The sequence below is a fragment of the Triturus cristatus genome, chromosome 1_1 (genome assembly GCF_964204655.1).
Source record: "Triturus cristatus chromosome 1_1, aTriCri1.1, whole genome shotgun sequence".
Classification (NCBI taxonomy): Eukaryota; Metazoa; Chordata; class Amphibia; order Caudata; family Salamandridae; genus Triturus; species Triturus cristatus.
The window spans coordinates 661,477,906-661,501,823 of NC_140579.1; positions in this window are offsets into that span (position 1 = coordinate 661,477,906).

The following is a 23,918-nucleotide window of genomic DNA, read 5'->3' on the forward strand; positions in this document are numbered from 1 at the left end:
GAAACTAAAGAACTAACATTAGAGTCCATATTTAGGAATAATCTAACTTGCAGCTTAAAGAAGGAGGAAAGGAATTTCTTAGATATGGTTGAAGAAAGGAGATTAAAGATGCAAAGGAAAATACCTGGAGGAAAAGAAGAAAAGACAGTTTGGGATGTTGAAAGAGAAAAACATTTGAAGGGAGAAGCTAGCCCAACAATGGCTTTAGATTGGCCTCAGAAAGGAAAGTTGTGTATTAGAAGGAATCAAACTGCATATGATAATTATTTTGTAGGTACAAGTGATTGCCATGATACATACCGAATCATGGGTGGATGGGGATTTAAAGGAGGAAATGATCCAGTCTTTCCTGGATTATATTTTATCTGCGGGAACAAAGCATATTATCGATTGCCAGATCATTGGTATGGCACATGTTATATAGACCTGGTTTTCCCTAAGATATTCCATGTGGGAAGAGGAAGAGATGGTGTAAATAAGTTAGGTAGTCAACTAACACGTAAAAAAAGAGAATCTTGGTCAGAAATTGTAGGAGACATTTTTGGAGCATTGATACCAGCAGTGGGAATATCTCTGAATGCACACAAAATTAGAAAATTATCCACAGTAGTGGATCGCTTGTCAACAAGCACTGCAGGAGGATTCTTATTAATAAATACAGAAATGGTTGCCATGCGTGCCATGGTAATGCAAAATCGACTTGCCCTTGATATAATTTTGGCAAAAGAGAGTGGAGTCTGTGGAATGCAGAAAGTTCAACATTGTTGTACTTACATTCCTGACGAAAGTCAAGATTTAAAAACATACATTAAAAATATAACTGATTTGCATGAAGAAATTGCACCACTGGAGGTTGAAGGTGTTTGGGAAAAGATTGGAAAGAAATTTTCCTCTATGAAAGATTTCCTATTAAAATTAGCTAGTACATTTATAGGTAAGATCTTATTTCCATTAATATGTGTGATATTCTTAGTATTAATCTTAAGACCAGGATGTTTATGTTGCAAAAGAAAGAAAACACGGAAAAACATAAAAAGAGAAACTTTGAAGAAGAAAGAAAATAAAAGACGAGAAAGAATTTGAAGAGGTAGAATTAGAAGAAATGAAAGATAGTATGTATAGAAAAGCAAGAGAAGAAGAGATAGGTGAAACAGAAATGTGAACTAACAAAACTTAAAAACTATTTAATTCATTTCTTTTTATAGAGTTACAAAATTTTAGGTAGTGTGGTGATATAATCACCAAAGGGGGGATTGATGGAGCAGGTAGTGCAACATTTTGTATATCTCCTCTATTTTGCATGAAAATACGAATTAAATAATCTATTAATTATAATATTATTAAATGAGTGCTGCATGTATTTTGATCAACATTATAAAAACACAAATTACACGTGGGATACTTCTATTTGCATGGCAAAATAACCAATATAACTAAAATCTGTACGCATATTAACAATAGTATATGTGGTAATAGTATATTGCAAGATATGTTGATTTGTGATGTTTACATCTTCGTGGAGGATCGAAAAGGTGAATATGATTGCTTTAAGTGTCGCTATATGCTAGATAAATACTGACACATAAAGGGATTAGTAAGGGGTTAACATTAGAATCATCATTTCTACATATTAATTATTCTTTTGTGTTTGTTTCGCTTAAGTTGACATCTGGGCCTAATCCAAAATGGTCGCTGACACCGTACACAGAAGTGGCCACCGTCTCGTGAAGTGCGGAGTCCACTGCGCATGTTCGGACGGTATCGTGAACTTCTTAGCAACCTCTACACATCATGTTCCCGGTCAAGGATAAGTATTTGGTGGTCTGCCAAGATAAGGGAACAATCAAGAATACAACAGAACAAGCCGATACTAATGTGGACTAGTGACCTCACAACTCGGACTGAACTGAGAATCTGAGAATAAGAATCGGACGATCCCAACCAGCCAATCACCACTGTTCTGGGCCTAAAAATGTATCTTGTTAATCTGAGATTTATTATAAAAAGGGTGGTAGAATAGGGAGGGGTGCGATGCCTTTTTCCTGATGGCCCAGATGCTGCCTGACCACTTGATGACTGCAAACTTTTTCCAAATCCATGGGCTATGATTGATGCTTGCACGATTCTGGTCATTTGATAAAATTTGGGACTGTAACGTGCTGAGCAGAGGGTTTTGAACTTTGAGCCTTGGCCTGCTATATTTGGACAATTTACGACAAATTTGGTTATGCAGAGCAAATGAATTAGAGGACTGTAGATAGCCAGATTGGGTAAATATGATGTTCTGCGATTTATTTAAATTGATCTAGAAATTCTAAACTTTTGACGAGACAAATGAAATATAAATCATTATGAAATTATAGATAAACAAATATTGATTAACAAGAAATAGAAGTTTGTTGTTTTTCAGGAAGAAGGATTCTGAGTCTTAAAAAGTGTTTTAGCTGGTTCTAAATCTCCATCAACCAATCCAACTAATTGGTCCGTCGACCAAGTGGGTGGAGTGCCTTGATGTTTATGATTAGGGATCTATAGGCGACGAATGCTAATGTATATTTTGTAAAATAACTTTTCTCTCCTATAGGTTATAAGGTGTTCCCCCACATGTCCAGCGCAAGAATCGTTTCATCCCTCCTGTGTGCAGACTCTTGAGAGAGAGACGTATGAGTGTTGGTGTTATGGGCCCCACCAATAAATGAGTGGGTAAATGAGTTAGTGTGATGGCGGGTCTGCGATGCAGGGAGGACAGTTGTGCTCTCACTCTTTCCCCAGCTTTTGCACTGGATCAGGATAAATAGAACAGCCCACTTATTCGCATCTTACTGGTGTTCAGTCGCATTCAACGTGTTCATTGTTTTCAGAGAAGTGGATTGGAGCAGATGGAGATAAAGTCATTTGCCCAAGATCAAACAATACTTTTCCAACGGGGACACTGTCATTATAATTCAGGACTCTCAGTATGGATGTTGCCAGTTTGTGTGAGTGTTGGTAATTCTGTAGTGCCAACCGAGGCAGGAAGCAATGTAGCGCTGCTTGCAGTAATATGACAGACCGGAGCTGTCCGTGGAAAGGGAGAGGACGATCTGTGAAACCATCAGGACTTTCAATGGGCTGGGTCCTGCCGGCACTCAGCACCGGCAGTTCTGACAAGCAGGTGCTGAGACAGGTCCCTATCGAGCTCCCTATTTTCATCCTCCTCTTCGGTGGAAAAAACATCTCAACTCCGCTGCACTGCCACCCTTCAATGCCTTTGACAAGACGGAGGTCCTCATCCTCGGACCCTCCCCCTCAGCCTGGGACGACTCCTGGTGGCCGACCACACTGGGGACTTGCACCGACACCCACCGACCACGCACGCAACCTAGGATTCATCCTCAACTCCTCCCTCTCCATGTCCAAACAGGTCAACGCCGTCTCCTCCTCCTGCGACAACACCCTTTGCACGCACCGCCGGATCTACAAGTGGATCCCGACCGAAACAAGAAGAACAGAGACACAGGCCCTCGTCAGCAGCAGACTGGACTACGGCAACGCACTCTACGCAGGAATCCCGGTCAAACACCTACGGCGTCTACAACGCATCCAAAACGCCTCCGCTCGACTTATCGTCAACGCCCCTCGCCGCAGCCACATCACCACCCTCCTTAGAGACCTGCACTGGCTCCCCATCGACAAGAGGATCACCTTCAAGCTCCTCACCCACGCACACAAAGCACTCCACAACGACGGACCAGTCTACCTGAACAGCAGACTCAGCTTCTACACCCCCACCCACCAGCTCCGCTCCACCAGCCGCACCCTCACAGCCGTCCCCCGCATCCAACGAACGACCTACGGCGGCAGATCCTTCTCCTACCTCGCTGCCAAGACCTGGAACACCCTCCTAACCCACCTACTCGCCTTCAGAAGACTCCTCAAAACCTGGCTCTTCGAGCAGTAGCGGCACCCCCCACCCCCCTCAGCGCCTTGAGACCCTCACGTGTAAATAGCGAGCTTTACAAGTACCTTGATTGATTTGATGTAACTTCAAAGAGACTCCCTTTCAGAACAGAAGCATTTACTATGTTCTATACAACAAAGCCATAGTTTTTGCTTATTTAGCATATGCCACTAACAACCATTGACAAAGCCAATAGTCATGGATTGTTGTAGACGTAATGTTACTTGTTGTATTATATATCTGGATGCAATGAGAGAAGCAGCAAAATACCAGTCGGGTGCGGCACTATGCCAAGCACAGATTTTTAGCTTATGTGTTATTAAGCCATGCCCTTCATTACATCAGACACCCCGCTTTGAGACCACCAGTTTTTTTATCCCACTTAAAGTCCTGGAAACCATGATGGGTGGGGGCTTTGTTGCAGGGCCAAAGGTCCAAGAAGCAAGGAAGTGGGTATATTTTTCGGACAATTAAGCTAGAAGCTAGAAAGGAAATTGATGAAAATCCTTGAACAACCTGCTCCCAGTCTGCAGTGAGCTGACGGGACACAGTAGCTCAAACACGTCAGCATTGTATCCAGAATATTGCAGGATTTATATTTTATAAAATAATCTACCCACCTATTCTTACGCCCTACCTTTCTTTACTTTGGACATAGCACCAATTGATTCATCCTCCGGTGCTTTTTTGTTAGGTATTTGTATCATACAATTAAGTCATAATAATGCTATCGACCCCAGAGGCATGAAAGGCAGGCCAGGCACTGCAATGATTCCAACCTATGACAAACAGGTTGCACACAATTCTTTTCAGCGCCTGCCCAACTAGCAGAGCATGTTTCGTTCAGTGTATCTGAATCCATATCCATCAACCCCACCCACCCTTTTGCTCTTCCCTCGTCCCTCTCCATCAATCCATCCACCCATGTTTTGAGGCAGTAGCCACTATTATTGCAGTTACTGACCTTATGATTGGCGTCTTCAGTGGAATGAGAGTAAAAGAAATGTGTGCATTTGCAGATTTAGTGGTGTGATGAACCTGCTCCTTTACTAACAAGCACTGGAGTTTTTATTTTTCAGAATGAGTTGTTCCACTCTTATTCGAATGAATGTGTGTGGTGCCAGGAAAGTAATCATTGACTATATCAATAAAAGGAGTGGGGGGGCTCTTGGCCCACCGGGAGGATGATTCATTTAAAACACTAATGGGTGGCAGAGTTTCATTTCTTTGCAGTGGCAACACTTTCAACTTTCTAGCACTTTATTTAACCAGCAAATGTTATTGATGTGCCCAAAAGGAAGCTCCCTCTTCCTCCCCCACAAAATGTTGTCTATGGTCACTGAGATTGAAAGTGCAAGTACTATGCACTCTTGTCAGGCTACTTCACCGATACACTAAGGCCTTTGGTCACAGAGAGGGTTCGGGGCAGAATAGGGTCAAGGAGGAAGGAAGGACGAGGGATTTACATTGCAGAACCTCCACGGCCACGTGCGAAACCCTGTAATGTAAATGCCCCACCTGCCCTACCTGAGGCACTGTCCCCTTAATGGAATCTCCTGCACATACTGAGATATGTTGCTCATTGCTTTTGCAAATGGCGACAGTTGCTGACAAGGCCTCAACTAATTATTGCTGAATGATTGATTAGTATGGATTTAGATCGGCAGGTGGAACACGCCTCATGCATATATTCATTCCCTAAATTAAAACTTTAATAAAGACTGTCACTGTCTACCTCATTTGAGGCATCTTTTTCCGAAAGCCTGTGTGGCGTACAGCACGATTCGGTATATGAAGAGTTAAATGGAATGTAACTGTGTGTTATTTTTTATAGCCACCATGACCAAACTCTAAAGTTTTACATCATATTTATTGTTTGCCTTACTTAGTATAAGACCATTCTCTATAGAATGAAATGCTACAAAGAATTGACGAATGTAGATTCTGCGTGGCCAATGTTTATTAAATTGATCTTTCAAATGCACTTATTGCAATATTTATTAGAAATGCCAACGTACACTGTTGATCTAGTATCGTCAATGTAGTTTTAAAACAACAATGAAGATGTAGCAAAGTAAGAATATTGGTCTAAGGTGTGTTAATAGATATTGTAGGCGCGAAGCAGGATCAGTGAAGAGTGGATAGAGTTGAATAACTTACAAGATACCAGTGAGATTTTGATGCTCAATAAAAATAATCCATAAGAAACCAACTGTAATATTGTAGCAATTGGAAGTGTGAGCCCCAACATAGAGGGCCATTGTATTCCAAATGATCACTACTGTTTTGGTCCATTGGCAAAAAAGCTAAGGTCTCACTACTGAAGGTGAAATCTGCATGTCACAGGTGTCCTGTTATAATCTGTTTCCTATTATAACCTGTTTTAACAGGTAGGACACAGGTTGGAATCCTGTCAGCCCATCTTTCTGAAGTCAATAGTATTGGTACGCTACAGTTTTGTGGTAAGAGTATCCTTGCCTAAAGCAGAAATCGTCAATTAATTCTTTCATCAGTATGGTTTAATTAGCTATTTTTATTGTTATTGATTTTATTTAGTCTATGGCTGTATGGATAAATACCTATAAGGTCCCAAAGGCGAGACCGATTGCATTGCAAATGCTTGTTTTTTGTTGTTTATTATTTTCAACGATTACACTGTGTATTACCGATTTTGGGCCATCTTTGTGGGTGGTCTCTGCTGTTAATGTATCATTCTGCCTAGAAAAGTAGGGTCTTTGTTTGGGGCAATTTTTCCTCATCACTAAACATAATGGTAATGCAATATTTTGCATTCCAACCCCCACAAGCGTTTTGGCTAGCTGGTGAAAATCCATGTATGAAGTAGGTGGAATGGAAATTATATTTTCTAAATGTTCGCAATACAATTGCTGAGGAAGGAAAGATGGAACCGGGAAGAAAAAGGAAGTTTTTTTGTGTTTGGTGGAACCTGAAGGTATAAAAGTATATGAACAAATGACAAAAACAACTGGGGTGGGAATTCTAATGCGTTTCAAGATGCTTTACGATATTTTGACAATCATTTTGTGCCGAAAGTGTGTATTGGTATTGTGAGATTCAATCTGTCCAAAGGAAACAGGAGGCTGGGAAAACTATTGATGAATATGTGGCTGCACTTAAAAAATTAGCAGGTGTTTTTAAATTTGATCATCTTCAGGAACAGCTCATCTGGGATCAGGTTATCATGCACACTTGTGATCCTGTAATTTAAGAGAGATTGTGGATTAGTGGGGATGCTGACCTATTTGCAATAGTGAGGAAAGCGGAACTATCCAGCTTCAGTGATAAAGCTTTTAAGGCAGAATCTAAAGAAATCAGTGATGAAAGGATTGGTACAGTAAAAAACAAAGGGTTTAACAAGTCTAAGAAACAAGGTGTGAAAGTACATGAGCCAACTAAGAAAGGAAGTGTTAAAAAGCATGATTCCACCAAGAAGGATGGTTATAGGTGCTATTGTTGCAATAATAGTTCACACTTGGCTTCTTGTAAATATTGTCCGGTGCAGGATTATTGGGCATTTTGCTGAGGTATGTGTAGGAGAGTAGGATCTGCACCAAACAGATGCTTCAGAGCTGGGTGTGGGAGCTGTACTGTCTCAACTGAATGATGAAGGTCAAGACCAGCCAGTAGCTTTTATAAGCAGAAGGCTGACCCCTAGAGAGAAACTTTGGTCAGCCTTTGCTGTGGTGTGGGCCCTGAAGAAGCTGAGGCCATACTTGTTTGGCACTCACTTCTTAGTTCAGACTGACCACAAGCCCCTCCTATGGCTCAAACAGATGAAAGATGAAAATCCTAAACTGCTAAGGTGGTCCATTTCCCTACAGGGGATGGACTATACAGTGGAACATAGACCTGGGACCCAACATGCCAATGCAGATGGACTCTCAAGGTATTTCCACTTAGAACACGAAGACTCAACTGGTCAAGGTTAGTTTAGTGTCCCTGCGTTGGGGGGGTGGGGTTGTGTAGGAGAGTAGGATCTGCACTTATGTTGCCCCCACTTTTTTTCTGATGTTAACACTGGTTTCTGGCTATAGTCTGGCTGGGTCCCTGCTAATCAGGGCCCCAGTCTCTCTGTTCTCTCTAAACGACTTGGAGTGCATATTAGATGCACTAGTGATTGGTTACTGTGGTGCCTTATGAGCCACTAGTATATGGTACCTTAGGTACCAAGGGCATAGGTACTTTACAGGCCTACCAGGGGCTGAAGCATGTATTATGCCACCCCTGGGAAGCAGACTAAATCTGACACCTCATGCCTGCTACTGCAGCCTGTGTGAGGTAGTGTTAGCACTCCTCACTGAGGTATAGGTTCCTATATCTCACCATACACACACATATAAACCTATCAGTCACCCCTACAGCAGGCCCTATCAATCCTGAGGGCAGGCTGCTTGGTTTACAATGTGAGGGGGTGCCTCTGCCTCAGCAGGGCACCTTTGCAGCTGGCAGGGTCTATTCCCTGTGGCTGTTTGTGGATGCGGTTAAACCATATACTCTTAAGTGCATTATAACCTCCCGATAAATGCTAACTTTGGAATGACTGCATCAAAACATGTCGTGTTTGGTGTCAAACAACTCTGAATCATACCCCCACACCAGTAACTGGTGTGGGAGTATGATCCCACCCTTCTAGAGGGGAAGACATGTACCCACTGTGGAAACACGGTAGAAATCTGAAAGAGCCATGGCATCACAAAATGGATGCCACCAGCACAGACACTGGGCTGTCCTCCTGCTGCTGAGCGAAACTCGCAGTGGAGGATGCCCAACAATAGGCATCCTGTCACAGGGAGGTGTCACCACCTTCCAGACAGGATTTAGTGTATTGGAGCTGTGTGGGTGCACTCTTAGAGTGCTTTGAAGTCCTGCACTGAGGGAGCAGTAGGCTCCTCTGTGCATATGCCAGCTCAAACCGGTTCAGGGGCTACCAGCCCCGGCTCTGGCACGAAACTGGACAAAGGGAAGTAGGTGTAACCACCCACCCCCCTGATCCTCCTAGAGGAGTGGTCATAGAGCTAGTCCCTACCTTTCTTTTACTATAAGATAGGTACACCTTGCCATTGCAAGTTAGATAACCCTGGACGACGCTTTACAAGAAGAATCCTAGTCCTTCGATGTTCCACTACCTTTGGAAGACGGAAGAATCTCCCTTGGAGTCAAGGAGTGACTCCCCTGCTTGGCAGGCACCAAAACTTTGAATCAAGGGTCGCAAACTTGTGGTTTATATAAATGGCTCCCTTGAGCTTTGAGCTGACGAGCTCCTGGACGACGCACCTGCGTGCCTGTGCTGGCACTGAGGCCCTTGACGGTTGCTTGGCGGCCCTCTCTTCCACCCCTACCTATTTTCTCTACTGAGGAGGGAAGTTATCCCGAAACCCGAGCCATGTCTCGGGCGATACTTTAAAACCCGGGACATGTATCGGGTCTAGAGATTGTCCGTTTAACAAGTACTCACTTGCACCCACTGGGGTTAACCACTCAAGAACTTCATGTACCAGCTTCCTTTGGGGCAACCCGGAGGAGGAGCTAGCGGTGTGCGCTCCATTGCGGTGGTTTATATAAATGGCTCCCTTGAGCTTTGATCTGACGAGCTCCTGGACGACGCACCTGCGTGCCTGTGCGGGCACTGAGGCCCTTGACGGTTGCTTGGCGGCCCTCTCTTCCACCCCTAACTATTTTCTCTACTGAGGAGGGAAGTTATCCCGAAACCCGAGCCATGTCTCGGGCGATATTTTAAAACCCGGGACATGTATCGGGTCTAGAGATTGTCCGTTTAACAAGTACTCACTTGCACCCACTGGGGTGAACCACTCAAGAACTTCATGTACCAGCTTCCCATGGGGCAACCCGGAGGAGGAGCTAACGGTGTGCGCTCCATTGCGGTGGTTTATATAAATGGCTCCCTTGAGCTTTGAGCTGACGAGCTCCTGGACGACGCACCTGCGTGCCTGTGCGGGCACTGAGGCCCTTGACGGTTGCTTGGCGGCCCTCTCTTCCACCCCTAACTATTTTCTCTACTGAGGAGGGAAGTTATCCCGAAACCCGAGCCATGTCTCGGGCGATATTTTAAAACCCGGGACATGTATCGGGTCTAGAGATTGTCCGTTTAACAAGTACTCACTTGCACCCACTGGGGTGAACCACTCAAGAACTTCATGTACCAGCTTTCCATGGGGCAACCCGGAGGAGGAGCTAGCGGTGTGCGCTTCATTGCGGTGGTTTATATAAATGGCTCCCTTGAGCTTTGAGCTGACGAGCTCCTGGACGACGCACCTGCGTGCCTGTGTGGGCACTGAGGCCCTTGACGGTTGCTTGGCGGCCCTCTCTTCCACCCCTAACTATTTTCTCTACTGAGGAGGGAAGTTATCCCGAAACCCGAGCCATGTCTCGGGCGATATTTTAAAACCCGGGACATGTATCGGGTCTAGAGATTGTCCGTTTAACAAGTACTCACTTGCACCCATTGGGGTGAACCACTCAAGAACTTCATCTACCAGCTTCCCATGGGGCAACCCGGAGGAGGAGCTAGCGGTGTGCGCTCCATTGCGGTGGTTTATATAAATGGCTCCCTTGAGCTTTGAGCTGACGAGCTCCTGGACGACACACCTGCGTGCCTGTGCGGGCACTGAGGCCCTTGACGGTTGCTTGGCGGCCCTCTCTTCCACCCCTAACTATTTTCTCTACTGAGGAGGGAAGTTATCCCGAAACCCGAGCCATGTCTCGGGCGATATTTTAAAACCCGGGACATGTATCGGGTCTAGAGATTGTCCGTTTAACAAGTACTCACTTGCACCCACTGGGGTGAACCACTCAAGAACTTCATGTACCAGCTTCCCATGGGGCAACCCGGAGGAGGAGCTAGCGGTGTGCGCTCCATTGCCGTGGTTTATATAAATGGCTCCCTTGAGCTTTGAGCTGATGAGCTCCTGGACGACGCACCTGCGTGCTTGTGTGGGCACTGAGGCCCTTGACGGTTGCTTGGCGGCCCTCTCTTCCACCTCTAACTATTTTCTCTACTGAGGAGGAAGTTATCCCGAAACCCGAGCCATGTCTCGGGCGATATTTTGAAACCCGGGACATGTTTCGGGTCTAGAGATTGTCCGTTTAACAAGTACTCACTTGCACCCACTGGGGTGAACCACTCAAGAACTTCATGTACCAGCTTCCCATGGGGCAACCCGGAGGAGGAGCTAGCGGTGTGCGCTCCATTGCGGTGGTTTATATAAATGGCTCCCTTGAGCTTTGAGCTGACGAGCTCCTGGACGACGCACCTGCGTGCCTGTGCGGGCACTGAGGCCCTTGACGGTTGCTTGGCGGCCCTCTCTTCCACCCCTAACTATTTTCTCTACTGAGGAGGGAAGTTATCCCGAAACCCGAGCCATGTCTCGGGCGATATTTTAAAACCCGGGACATGTATCGGGTCTAGAGATTGTCCGTTTAACAAGTTCTCACTTGCACCCACTGGGGTGAACCACTCAAGAACTTCATGTACCAGCTTCCCATGGGGCAACCCGGAGGAGGAGCTAGCGGTGTGCGCTCCATTGCGGTGGTTTATATAAATGGCTCCCTTGAGCTTTGAGCTGACGAGCTCCTGGACGACGCACCTGCGTGCCTGTGCGGGCACTGAGGCCCTTGACGGTTGCTTGGCGGCCCTCTCTTCCACCCCTAACTATTTTCTCTACTGAGGAGGGAAGTTATCCCGAAACCCGAGCCATGTCTCGGGCGATATTTTAAAACCCGGGACATGTATCGGGACTAGAGATTGTCCGTTTAACAAGTACTCACTTGTACCCACTGGGGTGAACCACTCAAGAACTTCATGTACCAGCTTCCCATGGGGCAACCCGGAGGAGGAGCTAGCGGTGTGCGCTCCATTGCCGTGGTTTATATAAATGGCTCCCTTGAGCTTTGAGCTGACGAGCTCCTGGACGACGCACCTGCGTGCCTGTGCGGGCACTGAGGCCCTTGACGGTTGCTTGGCGGCCCTCTCTTCCACCCCTAACTATTTTCTCTACTGAGGAGGTAAGTTATCCCGAAACCCGAGCCATGTCTCGGGCGATATTTTAAAACCCGGGACATGTATCGGGTCTAGAGATTGTCCGTTTAACAAGTACTCACTTGCACCCACTGGGGTGAACCACTCAAGAACTTCATGTACCAGCTTCCCATGGGGCAACCCGGAGGAGGAGCTAGCGGTGTGCGCTCCATTGAGGTGGTTTATATAAATGGCTCCCTTGAGCTTTGAGCTGACGAGCTCCTGGACGACGCACCTGCGTGCCTGTGCGGGCACTGAGGCCCTTGACGGTTGCTTGGCGGCCCTCTCTTCCACCCCTAACTATTTTCTCTACTGAGGAGGGAAGTTATCCCGAAACCCGAGCCATGTCTCGGGCGATATTTTAAAACCCGGGACATGTATCGGGTCTAGAGATTGTCCGTTTAACAAGTACTCAGTTGCACCCACTGGGGTGAACCACTCAAGAACTTCATGTACCAGCTTCCCATGGGACAACCTGGAGGAGGAGCTAGCGGTGTGCGCTCCATTGCTGTGGTTTATATAAAAGGGTTGCAAACTTTCCCGCTCCCGCCAGAGTCCGAAGTCCCTGCCGCCCTGGAGGTGGATTTCCTGACTTCTCGACAGCCATTGTGAGTCTCCAGCAGAGCTGAGGCAAGTGGACCCCACGAGTGACGAGGAACTGCAATACCTGGGAACCGTGCACTATTGTCGAGTGCGACCCCTTCACGACATTCTACGAACTTGTGCTTTGGACCCTTTGTGGCTCAAGCCTCCAGCAGGTTCTGCACCGAAAATCAGAGGCCTACCCCATCCCAAGTGACCGTGGGCTCCTGTGAAGCATTTCCTCACGAGGCGTCTTTGCAATCCCTTGCCCATTGGCTTGTGGGTCCCCTGAAGACTTTCTTAGCAAACCAAAGGGCTTCCCTGTTTGCTCCAGGCCTGCCCTCACTCACCGTTGCTGGGTGAGTCCCTCAGACCTTGCCGGTCTCCACCATTGACTTTATTCACTTTTCACAAGACTTGCTGTTGCCAAGGCTTGTTGGCTCCAATCTGGTTGCCGACACCGCAGTCAGCTGCAGACGTTATGGGACACTCCGAATCCAGCTGCTGGTCATCGTTGATCTCTCCTGGACCTCGTGGGCGAAGAGTCAAAATACCCTCAAGCACCTGAAATCACCCAACATCCGTGGGCATCCATCTTCCTGGCCCCGGGTCACTGGCAAGTGACTGTGAACACTGTCCCTTCTGCTTTCAGATCTTCTTCATCTTGACTCCAGCCTCGGATTCCACCGGACACTTCTTCAATCTTCGCAAGCAGCAAATCTTCTTTGGCTTCCATAGAAAACAGCGACACGACCCAACACCAAAAGACACCTATGCACCCGGCTTCCCTGGGTGAGGTAACTCGTGCACTCTGGTGCCCTAGTGTGTGCTGGCCCTCGAATTACTTACCTTGTAAGTGGCTTGCTTGTAGACTTCCTCGAAGTACCCTAAAACTTTAAAAATCCAACCGCGACTTGCTCCATTGTAATCAATAGGGAACCCGCGGCTGTGTTCTCACACTGCCCGCGTCCCCCGTGGGTCTTTTACTTACGTGCCTTGGGTGGATTAGTGAAGCCCCAGCAATTCTACAGGCCCTAGGCCTTGTCCCCTTGCAAGTCGAGTTTGCTAAACTTCTCTTTTAGTATATGGTCTGGTACACCCCTAGGGCCCCAGCCATATTTGTGCTTAACTTATTGTGAAACGTTGGTATTTGAATGTGTTCCTGGCTTCTAATCTCATAAAGAGATTAGTAGAGCGTGTCTAGAAATAAATACATATAGATTTGATATATATACCTGTGTGGTGTCCTTTCATTTGGTAATTCAAGAGATATAAGGTAAAACAAGCTGCTTTACATTCCTCTGAGACTTAGCCTGAAGGCTGCTCTCCACAGCTACCACTAGGATAGCTTTCTTTAAAAGGTTGTCTTAAACCTATCTACCATAAGAGTCGAATTGAACTTGTGCAAGGTGGCCACTATAACTAGTGACCAGCATATGCCAGGCCAACTTCTCACAGTATGAAAGAAGGAAAATGGGTTTAAAGTTAAGTGTGTCAATGAAGCAAGCTCTAGCAAAGATTAGAGTATTGACAAGAAAAGTATGCACTGTGACATACACTAAAGGACAGCATAACCTATTTGTATTGAACAATAATGACAATGTTATTGAGGATAACAAAAAACCTTTGTGTTTGATGTCTATCGGTGGGGAACATGCAAATATATGGTCTCCATTTACAATTGTCAATGAGGATATGTGGAACTATAAGTTTGTATCAAAATTAGGAGGGACATTACTGAAACTAGACATCCAGGGATTCTCTGGAGAGAAGATAGCTTTGGTGGGGTTTAGGACCCTGGTATTCCGGTTTAAAAATAGAGAATCCACAAGGAAGTGTTACGTTGCAAAGAAGGGCCCTTCAGTACCAGTGTGGAGGGACAAAGGTGATCTTCACATTATCCTATATCCCAATAGTCTCGAACCAGTTTTGATTGTTGATGAAAGTGAGACAGTGGAGACTGAGATGCTGGATAGATTTCCTCAAGTTTTCAGTATGGAAATTGGTATGTTAAAGACATTTGAACACTGTATTGTCTTAAAAAGTGATGCTTGTCATAAAATGCATAGAGCCGGAATATTCCCATTCTTCTCAGGTAAGAAGTTGAATAGGAACTAGATGGTCAGTGCAGGTATTATAGAACCTATTGAGTTCTCCGAGTGGATTTTAGAAGTGGTGGTAGCAAGATGCAGCAATGGAAATATCAGACTGTGTATTGACTTATGCCATTTAAACAATATTATTCTTGTTAATGAGTTTCTGCTACCTAAGATTTCAGAAATGTTAGCGTTAGTCAACGATGCCAAGTGGTTCTCCACCATAGACTTGTCTGCTGCATTTCACCAGATTCGGTTGAAGGAGGAGAGCAAACCATACACAGCCTTTATCACTCCCATGGAGTGTTTCCAGTATAAAAGGATGCCCTTTGGACTGGCATCAGCTGCCGCCATTTTCCAAAGATTTATCAGCTTTTTGGGACACATTCCAAAGTAAGATGTTTCCAGGATAGTATCCATATATTTGGAAGGGATAGACAAGAACAGGACAAAGCTTTGGATGAGGTTTTAGGCATTTTGGAAGAGAAAGGGTTGAGAATGGACATTCAAAGTGTGAATTTGCCATGCGTTCTGTAACTTTTTGGGGTCATGTTCTGTGTGGTGATGGGGTAGCTACCAAACCAGAGTGGATGGAAGTGATCCAGAAGACCATATCCATCTAATAAGAAAGAACTTAGGTCATGCTTAGGCCTTGTTGAATTATATGCTAAATGTGTGAAGGGTATACAATTTCAGACAATTATTGAAAAACAGAATGAAGTTTGTGTGGTCGGAAAACTGCAAGGTGGAATTTGCACATACAAAGAAAGCCATTGCTGAAGCTCCTGTGTTGAAAGGTTTTGATCTAGAACTTGAGAATGTGGTCACTGTGGATGCCAGTAACAAGGGGCTGTTAGGTGTTTTATCACAGATGGCTGGGGAAGTTAAGGAGTTTTATTTTTGCATACGCCTCAGGTGCATTATTCCCAGTGAAGGAGAAATTCTCAGTTATTGAGAAAGAAGCCCTCGCTTGTGTGTGGGCCTAGTGAACTCAAATCTCTTGTAAAATTGTTAACAGCGGAAGGTCTTTTTAACACATCCACAAAGATAGCAAGAATGTCTATGTATTTGCAAGATTTTATTTACAAAGTGGTGTATGTACCAGGGAGATGCAATGTGTTAGCAGATGTTCTAGCTCACATGCTTACAGAGATCACTCAATTAGGATTTGTAAAGCATGACTGCTTCACCCGTGAGGGTCTTGAGGCGCTGCGAGATCGCGCTGCCTGTAGCCATTGGTTGAACAACCAGGTCTTGAGGTTCTTCCTGAATTGCTGGAGCGAAGGTGAGGCTCTGAGGTCCAGCTGAAGGATCTAACAGATCTTTGCCGTCAGGTGGGAGAAGGAGCGGCCTCCGCTGTTTGTTCGGCGGATGCGTTGGGTAGCTGCTAGGGAGAGGGATCTGGAACGGAGTTCTCTGGTGGGTTGGTGGAAATTCACTTGTTTGTTGAGGGCGGCCGGTCCTTCATTGTGTAGTTCCTTGTAAGCGTGGGTGAGCAGTTTAATCTGGCATCTGTTTGCAACTGGTAACCAGTGGAGTTTACTGAGGTTGGAGGTGATTTGCGTCTGTCTGGGCAGGTCGAGGATGATTCTGGCTGCTGTGTTCTGGATGGTGTGGAGTTTCACAAACACAAGGAGATGATAAACGGAGCGCTGAAACTTTTCAGACACTCACCCCTAGTCACAGATCTGGGTTGGAGGATGAGGGTGACTGTTTCTCCACGGTTTAGCAGCATTTTGATGTTGTCTCTGTGCTGTGGTTCGCTCTGAAGCCAGATTGGGAGAGGTCCAGAAGGTTGTGGTTCTCCAGATGTCTAGTGAGCTGGATATTGATAGCTTTCTCAATTACATTTTCTGCTAAGTGGAGCAGGGTGATAGGTTGGTAGTTCTTAGGTTCTCCTGGGTCTGCAGATGGTTTCTTCAGCAGTGGCTTCATGTCTGCATGTTTCCATTTCTGGGAGAAGTGGGCTGTAGTGATCAGGGAGTTAAGGAGCTTAGTGAGTACTTTGCTGATGGGTTGATTGCGGAGGTTGAAGTGTGGTGGGGGCTGGGGTTTGCTGGGACTCCAAAGTGGATGGCTCTCATGATGGCTGCAGTTTCCTTCTCTGTGAGGGCGTTCCACGAGGTGAGCTGGTGTGGGTGGGCGTTAGTCTGCGTGAAGAGGTTGATGTTGTAGGTCTTGGTAGATGATGTTAGTTTTGCTGTAGAAAAGTCTACAGGGGTGTTGCAGAGGGCTTGTAAGGGTGTGGCGATGTTTTCAAAAGCTGTGGGGTTGGTGAACTCCTTGACTATGCTGAACGGTTCCTTGCTGTTGTTGGAGCTGTCACTGATGCAGGTGGCTAGAGCAATCTATTTGGTGCTTTTCAGAAGGTGGTGGTATTGGTTGAGGGCATCTTTGAATTGTTGTTAGTCCTTGAGGGTCTCACTGGCGTGCTATCTTCTTTCTTTCTGTCTGCAGTTGCATTTCTGGGTTTTCAGTTCTCTTGTGGACCAGTTGGGGAGTTGTGTTTGTTTCTTTGGGTTGATGGGTTTCCTTGGCATGACTTTGTCTGCGCTTGTCGTGATCCAGTTTGTGAAGACTTCTGTTGCTTGTTCTGTGTCTTCGGTGGTGGTGGGTAGGCAGAAATTAAGGGCGTTGGTCCATTGTTGCTCTAATACCATTTTTCAGCTGCTCCCTGTCTCACTGGTAGTGGTGGTTGGGTGTTGGGAAGTTCTGAGATGATGAAGTTGATGCAGTGATGATCGGTCCAGGTGAGCTCCTCTGTGTGGGTGTATTTTACTCTGTTGCTGGTTGAGAAGATAGGGTTGACTGCGTGTCCTGCAGTCGGCTTGAGTCCGAGGTTGGCCATGTTTTCTAGGAGGTCAGCCGTGTTGGCATCTTCGGTGTTCTCAAGGTGAAAATTGGAGTCTCCTAGGAATATGTACAGATTTGAGCGGATGGCAAAAGAGGGGATGAAGTTGGGGATTGCTTTGCAGAAGGTAGGGCAAGGTCCTGGAGGTCTGTAGGCAAGGATGCCTCTTATGATGGTTTTGCTGTTTGTACGAAGTAGGAGGTGGAGGTGCTCCATGAAGGAGGTGGGGTCAACTGTGATGGTTGAGCATTCAAGGTTTTCTTTGTAGATTATGGTGATGCCTATGTCGTTTCTGTTGAATTGGTCTCGGATTACGATCTTGTATCCATCGGGGTGGCTGTGTCCAGAGCGGATGAGGGGTTCAGCCAGGTTTCTGTGACAAAGACAGCATTGGGGGCAGGGGTCACGATGGTGTCACAGATTTCCGTGGCTTGTTCTCAGAGTGAGCATGTGTTGATCAGCAGGCAGTTGATCCTTCCGTAGGAGTCCGTGTTGGTCTTGTTGGAGGGTGTTTGTGATGCGGTGTGGCTGATTGGAGGGGCATGGGTGGTCTCCTCGGTGGCGCAGGTGAAGCAGTGGCAGTTCCAGCAGCAGAATGAGCCTTCGGTAGTCATGGGGGAAGCATGGGAACAGTTGTTATTGTCCTGGAGTCCAGGGCTCAGGGTTCGACGTTGGTTTGAGGTGAAGCAGAGGCTGTCTGTAGGGGTTGGATGCAGGAGTGTGATAAAAATGAATGGGAGGTATTGCAAATCACACTTAATCATGATCAAGGTGCCCCTAAAGTAAAGGAGGAAGTATGGAGGAAGAACTATTCTAAGGATATTAATCTGCAACAGTTCATTGAAATGGTTTAACATGGTTGGCCTCAGAAATCCATTGTGGATAAAGAGATAAATTGATTGATTGATTGATTAAAAAACTTTTAGGAAATCAAGCCTGAATTATCAGCAAGTCATGGTATAGTTCTCAGGGGTGAAAGAGCCATTCCTCCATCCACAGTGCAGTGGATATCATGGGCCCCATTGGCTCACCTTCTAAGTATACCATCGCCATGACTGATGTATTCCCAAGGTGGCCAGTAGTTAAAATGGTGGAGAAGAAAGACTCAGTGGAAGTGTTATGTTTATTTACAAAACGTTTGTGGATGTAGGATTACCTGTTCATATATTCAGCGATAATGGTGTACATTTCATGTCAAATATGGCAAAGAATTATTTTCAAAAGTTGGGTCTGAAGCATACAACTACCTCTATAAAATCACAGTGAAAATGGGATGATTGAGAGGTTCAATAGGGTTTTTAAAGCTGCCATACAAATGGCAAGAAAGAATTTTGTGGATTGGAAGAATCAGGTTACAAAACTGTATGGACTTATAGGACCACCATTCATGAAGCTTTGGAGGTGTCTCCTTTTGAGGTGATGAGAGGTAGATGTGCTAGAACCAAGTGCAACCCTGTGTGGTTATTAAAGAATTCTGATTTTAATGGAAGAAGCGAGAAGAAGAATTGTGAATAAGCATAGGAGGTATAAAGAAACATTTGATTGCAAGAGGTGTTCAGAGAATGTGAAAATTAGGAAAGGGGACTGAGTGAAGGTTAAAATTCCATGGAAGGGAAAAAAGGTGAAAGCCAATTTTCTGGACCTCTGTGAGTGAGAGATGTTTTACGCAATGCTGTCTGTCTCAGTGATGGAAGAGTATGGAACCTCAGAAGAATTGCTGTTCTTAAAGGGGAACGTGGTGTGTATAAAGAAAGTTTTGTGAATTTGGATGAAGATTCATTTTCTGATTCGGTCAATGAGATGGAGAGTACTGGGAACAAGGAAGTGGACTGTAATAATGTGGCAGAAATGATGGATGCAAGTGATGTACCTGCCAGTGATAGTGATTTTGCTGGCAATGAGAGTTCAGATAGTAGTTTGAACAAGAAAGGGAAGGAAATCGAAGGTCGCAATAGGAGGGTATGTGCCAGACCCATATGGTTGTCTAATTTTGTGTGCAACATGAGTAAACCTTAGAATTTCTGTTTTAGAGGGGAATATGTGTTGTGTTATTATGGTATTATATGTATGCTGTGTAACTTACTGCATATATGTGTTTGATTTTGTAAGACCTCTTCCATTCCACCAGCTGCTTAACCTGTGTTCTAGATTCTTTCCTTTAAAAGTTTGTGGAGTTGCTGGAGTGGAAGGATCGGGTCAGGATTTGTTGTTTTCTGTTGCTGTACATTGGTGTTTCAATGTATAATAAAAACAACTTAGTTTTCTTGGATTACCTGGATTTACTTTACACAGACTCAACTTTATTCCTGGCCTTGTGGATTTTCCATCATCTGCTGTCTTGGATTGTCTTGAAGATGTTTTGCTCATGGCCGGTTGCAGCACATGCAGGTCTTATCAAACACCAGTCTATCTGCAAAGGTCATTGAAAAGGTACGCTTTCCGGAACACATATAAAAATTGTGAGGGTTTTTGGGATTTGTGTAGTGTCCATCGGCTTGTCTGCACAGAAGGTTGGATTCACTGATGAGTCTTTAGTAGGTGGTTGATTAGGAGGGATAGGAGCCTTTCTTTGAGGAGTAGAAGGTTTGCACACCTTTGGGTCTTTTGGGCTAGTGTAGCCTGAACCTAAAGATACAAATTCACAAACTGAATGTAAAACAGGATGTATAATCACAGCAGGTCAACTCCATAAACATTTGGACTCGATTCACAAGATAAAGTTGAAAATGTTCTACCTTTTACAAAAATATATATGAAAAAATACTCACCTATGCATACACCTACATTTGTAGTAAGGTTCTGCTTACCTTGGAATTCACAATGAATTCAAGCACGTCTCCTGGAAATTTGCAACAGTCACAGTTTCATAAATCCATGTCACTTCCATTGTATGCAGTTACGGACGCATACATCTACTAGCTGCACATTTATGCAGTTCTAAAGGTATCTGCACTTCTAAACTCTTATATATCTCCAAAGGAAAATATTTTTTCTGCTTAAAGAAACTCCTTCACAGACACCCTACCATATTTGTGGGTATTCCATGAAAATTTCCACCTTGAGTAGGGAATTACTTCTGCCTCTGGAATGAGAAAATCTACAATCATATACATGGTTACAATTTGTCTGGCAGATGTTTAGCAATACCCACAAACTTTAAAGTTTGTCAGCTTTTGTCTACTTCAACAGCTCATGGACCTCACCCTGTGAGCAGCTTTGCTCTGGCGTAATATTATACCACTCCACTATGTGAGTAAATCTATGTACAAGTGTGAATTCCCTTTTGTGAATAGCAAACTTACATTTATACTTGTCGTAAATTGATGTATTTGTGTACCTATGTTCCACTTGGGGACGCAAATACCTTTGAGATTTACACCCTAACTGAAATTCTGCAGTGACAGGTTACAAAATAAATCATTCTCATAGGAAATAATCTTAAACGTTTTCACAAAGCTATCCAAGGATATGAGGATGTAATAAACAAGTGAATGTACAATACAACTTGTGCACCCCGTTAAATGTAACTGCCACTGAAGGGCCTCTTCATATATAAAATATCACTTTTGCTACGATTTGTCAAATCCGTTGCCTAAGGAACTTGACGAACCCTTTTTTCCCTCATCCATGTGGACCATCATTGACCTTTACATATGTTGATATAAGCCCATTTAACATAAATTACGAGGGAGTCGCACATTTTTATCATATCAATTTCAGACCTGACAGGAAATATAAAGCTTCCATCCGGGGTGTTCCTTTAATGTGAGATTTTAGACCTATAACTAGACCTATAACTACCAGAATGCATTATGTTTTTAAATGAAAACCAGTAATGTATCAATGTATCGACACTGCCATCAAGTCAGTCCTCTTTAACTCCAAGCAACAGAGCACTTTAGACGTCTTCATGAGCTGCAAATTTATGAGGGTGTACATGGGGGAAAAGATCTGGCTAACATGGTAATTTAGGCATTGCAAATGAAAGGCAAGCTAAGTTATGCCCATTGATTTTGTAAAAAAACTTTCAGCAGACAGAAGAATCTTTTAAAGGGCCCATCTGGTGAATGCTGTTATAATGTCTCCAAACTCAAGCAGATAGCATCAAACAAATTAACATTCTAGAATGATTATTTTTGCTGAGTGTTAGTGATGTAGGATATGGTAAAAAATGTTTTTTTTCACTTAACTGGATGGCCTCTTTACAGTCCACAGAAAGCCACTTGCAAAGAAAAAGACACGAGAAGACCGGAGAGATCAAAGTAAGTGAGTGGGTATATGAGTGTCCAGTAAGTAAGTGAATAACTGCCTGCCCCTACATAATTCATCATACCAGAGAAAAACAACTATTACTAATGGGAAAAAATACAAATAACTGAAAAGCCTCATTGTTCTATAAAGTGTGCATGGTCTCTTGTAGGAGCATAGAATGTTGACAGACAGACAGATTAGACAGTGCTAAATAACAGTTGTACCAAGCAGGTTATCAAAAGCGTTGCTGCATTTCTGAAATTTGTGGGCTTATTTACTAAACGTTCAAGCAGAGCAGGGAAGCAAGCAAAGTCGCTGTGTAGGCATTCTTCAACTATCTACCTGCGTTGGCACACTTGAGGCTGCCTAACGCCAACACAGGCACCCTTGCACTATGATGCAAGGCGGGGCTGGACTGGCTGTTGGGCATTTCGATGGGATGGCAGAGCTTAGGGGCCTGTTTCAGTGCTGGGAGGGGGGGGGGGGCGAGGGGGTTTTGCTGCTGAGGACCAGCTGGCCATGTTCCTACTTGCAGAGCTTCCAAAGAAAGAATGCAAAAACAAATGGTTTTAAAGCATGCTTAAAGCGTACTTTAAAACCACTTGTTTCTGCATGTTTATTTAGAAGCGCTGCAGGTAGGACAAAGGTTGGCAGGTCACAAGCAACAAAATTGGCCTCCACCTGCAGTCGGGCACTGGTTAAAGGGTGCCTGCCTTACGAGCAGGATAGTTTTTATGCAGAAAGGGATTTCTTCCTGCAAATATAGCAATCCTACGAGGCTATTTCCACTTTCTATGTGTGGTGCAGAATAATCAACCATAGAAAGCGGAAATAACAAGGAGAAATAAACATACTTCTCCTTGTTGCTCCATGGTCGGGCGGCGTACCAATTTGGTGCTATCCCAGGCTTACTAGTATCAGTAAATCTGGAAATGCATCAAATTCAATGGATAGATGCATTGGAATGCTCATGCTCTACCCAAAGAACCCCTACCACTACGTAATATAATTGTAAAGCAGCGCGAGTGCTATAGTGTGTTACATTTCTTTACAAAGTCAAGCAAGATGGTGTAAATTGTCCAAGGACAATGCAAAGGCTTATTACATCTGAGCCTGTATTTGTAGGTTGTGCCTTAGCCAAGAGCTTTTGATTTTACTAAAATGATATGTTTAAAATGCATTCTTTTAGGAGTTTCTGCAAACCCTCTTCATCTAATGGTCTGTAAGAGTAGGAGTTGCTCTCGCTCACTACAGCATACAATCAATCAATCAATATGAACTTTATTCGGATAAAAACAACATATCCATAAAAGTACAGCATAAAATAATATACAAAAATTGCTAAAAATGCCAGAATATACACAAATTTAAAAAGGTCAATTAATCAGGGTGCATAGAGTTACGTATACGCATCACTGTTTTCAAAAATGATCCAACTCTAAAGCATAATTCATCATCAGTAATAGCTAGCACCTTTTCGTAAGCCACTTTATAATCCGTGATGTGGCGAGACTTAAAATATGGGATCAGGAATTTTTTAGTGGGGGCTGAATAGTAACTACAAAAGAACAGGAAATGAAGCATTGACTGCTTATGGGTATTATTACAAGGACACAATAATAAGTTAAGATTATGTGTAAAGCCAATGGGGAATGACAGCAAATATTTCATGGTGTCTGTTCTTCACCTAAAGAACAGGCCTCTTTCCCAACAACTGATTGGTTTAAGAATATATATAGGCATAGCAGGGGATACGTCTATCTGCATATATCTAGCAACTGAGGTTTTATTACACTCAGTTGATACTCGTGCTACTTTATAGGAATCATACAGAGTCTTTTCCACTTTTTTAGTATTAGCAGAATTATGTTCAAGTGGAGTTAAAAAGAGATGTTCCATATTTAGGCTACATAGACTTTTCCAGACCCATGCTAGCCACGGTATGTCCATCCCTTTATCACATTTTAGGCAGTCAGTGATTATTTCCCTAGTCAACTGCGCAGCCGGATTCTTCCAGATTCTTAACCAAAATAAAATAGGGCGAGCCTTGATAAAGTCCTCCACATATGGTAAATTAAGTTCTCTGTGGACTGCATATGTTGAGGAGGAAAAAGGTGCGCCTAGAATCTTACGGCAGAATCT